General features: G+C 30.4%; 1 pseudogene; it reads right to left on the bottom strand.

Moving 5' to 3' along the window:
* Window positions 1-2,514: 2,514 nt before the first annotated feature.
* Window positions 2,515-5,068, bottom strand: LOC149893529 (52 kDa repressor of the inhibitor of the protein kinase-like; annotated as a pseudogene).

Here is a 5,068-nt window from a genome sequence, read left to right as displayed (position 1 = left end):
CTCTTTAGAAATTGTTTTGTTTGATACACCAGGATTTTCAACGAGAAAATGCAAAATTTTTTCTCGCTTCTTATCTTGATTTGATGACATTTCAATTAAAGCTAATTTTTTTAATAACAGAGTTGTTTAAATTTTGAATAACATTAATACAATGACATTTTAAAACAATTAGCTATTTTAAATGATGTACGGTTTCCGTAAACACCGTATCAGAACACGCGCAGATTTTTTCTGGTACACGTCTTAACTTTTAAAATATTTATCGTAATACCTCCATAATTACCAGATTAAGAATTTTTCATACTACGAATAAAGTGGCACTGTTGGATTTTTTATTTGGTTGATAGGGCCACCTGAAATCCCTAGCAACCGTTCTTTTTGCATAGTTTACTAGCTTTAGTGACTTTCTTAAAAAAACAAAGTGTTTAACTAGACTAATATTAATGTGGCAGTTTGATTAAAGTTTATTTTATGCATTTGAAAGATTAATTAAATACCTAATTACTAATTTTAGGTGTTTTTATAAAGTTCATGGGCTCAATTTTATATTTCTTGAAACTACCTCCTCCATGTAAAAAAAGAACTTAAAGCTTAAACCTTTTTGTATATATAACAATATAAAAGTTGTGGTATAATTTTTTTTCTTACATTTTTCACAAAAACCAATTTTCTTAAATATTCAAGAGGGTATTGATTATGATGCAACAGGAAATAAAGTTGTTTTTAAAAGTTGTATCACTTCTGGATCAAATGGTTTCTTTTTGCTTGAACTTTTTATTTTCAATAACTACTGATAAGTGGATCTGAGGAACAAAGAAGCCTTCTTATAACATCCATGTAAGTTTTTTTTCGGGAACATTTGCGTGGAAAATGCTCTCAAAGTTTCTTAAAATCATTGTTGCGTGATTCTTGAGCTTCTTCAAAAAGTAATCCAGCAGGTAATATAAATTGTCGTACAACTTCATGTCCATGTGATAAAATACGATGTAAACTTTGTGGCATATAATACCATGAATACAATTCTACATATCTATTTGCAACATTTACACAATATACTTGGAAAGCATCTGGATCGATTTTCAATCCTGAGGATAATGTTTGTAACAATATAAATCATTTTGATTAAGCATAAATCAAATCCAGAAATGTTAGACATCATTCGATGTATCTGAACCACCCGACTTAGGGACATCAATAACAACTCCAAGTAGTTCTTTTATTTGTTCTTTTATTGTTTTCTTTTTTAACAGAAATTCAACAGAAACCTTGCCCAAGTCTTAGTTCTTGTTATTCTCTTTGAAACGAACTTTAGAGCTTTTGCATATATGCCACCTTTGTCGAAGATGCTTCATGAAAGCAGATAAGTTATTATTTGGAGTTAAATTCATGCCATTTACAATTGTATCCGCAATTTAACTGCATCCAAAGTATTAGGATTGGCTAACTTCAAGTTTTCTTGTATTACATATGAATAAACATTTATTTCATGTTTTAACTACACTGTCTAAAAATATAAATGACACTTGCACATTTACAAATATTATAAATAGGTATTTTAAGATGCATAGTTATTAAATTGAGTCTTTAACACAAATCTAGTCTCACTGAGATCCAATTATTACATAACCATTTCGAATAAAATGCATATAATTTTTTCGCCAAATAAAATTGGATATAACATTTAACTGGTAGAAGTCATTAGTAAAGACAATGCAGACATCTGCGGATAATAAATCAAATTTATATTGATAATGTACATATTGGACAACGTACTTCATGTCTCAAATTACTGGACCATCTTGGACCGCAAAAGTATTCAATTTTATGAGTGAAATTTGGACTTAAAAAAGTACTATAAGGTGGTATCCAACCATTATTTTGGTGAGAAATGAAAAATTTGAAGAAATGTTATTTAGACAATTGAACCTTGTAGAATTCAATAGTAAAAATATGTTTACCAAAATAATCTCAGAATATTAAGAATATTTAGGGGCGTGTACAGGAATTTTTTTGGGTAAGTCGCAATTTTAACCCCTCCCCAAAAATGTTAAATTTTAGCATCCCCCTCCTTCCTCATTGACAAACGCATATATGAGGTAAGACGGCTTAGCAATCGCCCGATATATATTCGCACATGATGCTAACCATTATCAAGCATCATCGCTTCGCACGCTCTCTATTTTTAGAAGAAAATGATGATAACCATAATCAGCACCAACGCTTAACAATTACACACGACCTATTCTTATATGAAGCAAAAAAAATTCTTAAGAATCCCTGCTATCGCACTTTTTTAGATTCAGGGAGAGCACCCATGAAGTAATACACGCATCGACTTACTTAGGGAAAGCACGCAAGGAGTAAAAGAGTCAACTTATTGGTTGATTCGTATACTACTCTTTATTTGGGATATTTGCGACACTATTCCTTATCTACTTTTTGCGAAATTAGGCTTTTTTAATACATTTGACGCAATATGAACATCATTTTTCGAAACTATAACTTCCGCCCCCCTCCAAAAAGCAAAGTTGAAAACCAAATAGTAAATAAACTGCGGGGTAAACTTACTGTACTGTTCAATGCCAAATAATGTTTTTACAAAGATGTGTTGCTTTGAAAAAAGCCGTTAAACAGTTTGTTTTTTTTTAAGATAATACTTTTATATTTTTTATATATTATATTTTTGTTATATATATTTTTTAATTATTTTATTTTATTATATTTTTATTAAAATTTTATTTAAAACACAACCTACAATTATTTATAACAAACTTATTAATGACTTTTTCAACATCTATAGGTAACTCTGGGTGAATATTCATTAAAGCTAAACCATTTAGGCGGTCCTCTACCATTGTGCTTCTTTTATAATCTTTTAGACGTCGAAGTGAAGAAAACGTTCGCTCACATTCACATGAAGTTAAGGGTAAGGTAGCAAGTAACTTAAGACAAATTTTAATGTTTTCAAATCCAGGAAAATATATTGCTTTTAATGTTTCGGTAATATTAGACGGAAGCTCATTTTTGTAATTTACCCAATATCCTTCCCACAGTTTAAGCTCACCTAATAAAGCGAGTGGATTTGGTAAGTCTGTTATATAAAAGTCACTGAAAGATATGACATGATCTTTCCAATTAGTATCACTAAAACACTGAACTGCTGTAATCATTTTTGAAGGAACTAAGACAAGTGTTTTATAACGCTTTAAAGTTGTAACATTAAACCTTGTGTTTAACTCAGTGCTCAGATGGTCTAACAGAGGAATAGTGATAGCCAATTTAAAATAATGAGAGACAGATTCAAAAGGAGTATTTGCTCTGTTTTTTGAAATAAATGAAGTTCTAGGCTTTTCTTCTATAACATTTATCTTGGATGCAATATTTAATGCTTGTTCATAGCATATTTGATGGTGTTCATCAACTATATTTCTAAGAGAAGACACAGCATCTTTTAATGCCTGGATAAGATTCAAACCATTATAAATATCATTACTTTTTGCCTGCAACAATCATGTAACTGGAAGAGTTATATCAAAAATATTTCTTGTTATACAAAGTGCAACAATAAAATCAAAAACTGTTATTAACTTCAGTAAAGAGGAAGCAGAAGTAGATGTTGTACGATTGAATGTTTTATTGATATTTAAGGACATTTCTTCAAGACAGGAGACCACAGGTATAAAAAGCTCTTGAAAAGTATCCATGGCATGTACTTTATCAATTGTGTTCTACAAACATCTTAACTTGTTCTACAAACATCTTACCTTTTTTTTGGAAGCTAATGGAGTAATTTTATCAATATGCTCTTCGAGTTTTTGTTGCTTAGTTGGAGAAAGATTAAAAAAGTATGATACCTCTTTTACATGAACTAAAAGGTTCCTTATAGACTGCACATTGCATGATGCACAAATAGCTAAATTAAGTCTGTGGCTGTAACAATCAGTAAAAATAGCTTTTTCATTCAAATTTAAAACATAAGATGACAACCCTTTAGTATGTCCAGCCATTGCTCCAGCACCATCATAAGATTGTCCTCTACAATTTATAATATCCAAAGAAAGAACAGACAAACTTTTTAGTAAAACACTAGATAAACCTTTGCCAGTAACACCATTTGAGCAATGTATAATTTTAACAAATTCTTCCTTTATGTCTAAATTAGAATCAACAAATCTAATAACCAAAGAAAGTTGCTCTTTATTTGAACTGTCTGAAGCTTCATCAGCAATAATAAAAAAATATTGAGACTTTTGATTTCTTCTATTATTTTTTCGGTAACTACTTCTCCGCAACAATTTATCAGCTCATTTTGAGATGTATTTGATATATAAGATGCATTTTTTTGATGATAATTTAAATGATCTTCAAGAACTTTATCGCCAGCTTTGACACGAAAATGAAGCAGTTTGATGAAATTTCCTGCAGTAGGACTAGAAGATTTGCTTCTACCAGGATGAAATTTTGAATTATCTTGATGAACTCTTGAAGGAAGACCAAGGCGCCCACATAGAATAAATGTTTCAATAATTGGTAACAACAATCCACGATTTTCAGAAATCTGTGATTGAATTGCTTTTCAAGAGGTTATATCAAATGGCTCTGTTCTAAAAGACCAAAATGATGTAAAGAAAACAAAACTTTAGCAGTTTTAACATGCAATCCTTTGTTTTTGCAGGTTAGATTTTTTTTTTTTTTTCAAATACATGTTTCTTAAAGTGAGCAGAAGCATCGTTCCAGTAGTTGAATGGCTCACTGAACAGCCTTTCTACTATAGTACATTCTGAAGGAAAATTGTGACTAAAAAGTACACATGGCAAACAGAAAGCGCCATCAAATATCTTTAAATAAGTTAGCCATGGAAATTTATCTATTCATCCAATTTGAAAGCTACGTCCAATTGAATTTTCCATTTGAATTCTACAACATTCATATTTGGATGTTTGTCTTCAAAACATGTAATATTTTTTTCCAATCTTTCTTTCCAATCGACTAACTCCGATTGGGATTTTGTTTGGAGAGCAATTTGAACTTGAGAATTAGTCGACGTTTTAAACAAATAACTAAACTG

This window comes from Hydra viridissima, unplaced genomic scaffold (genome assembly GCF_058129835.1).
Source record: "Hydra viridissima isolate aposymbiotic clone 2 unplaced genomic scaffold, HvirCarnegie_v1 scaffold_1, whole genome shotgun sequence".
NCBI lineage: Eukaryota > Metazoa > Cnidaria > Hydrozoa > Anthoathecata > Hydridae > Hydra > Hydra viridissima.
This window is presented reverse-complemented; position numbering and strand designations above follow the sequence as displayed.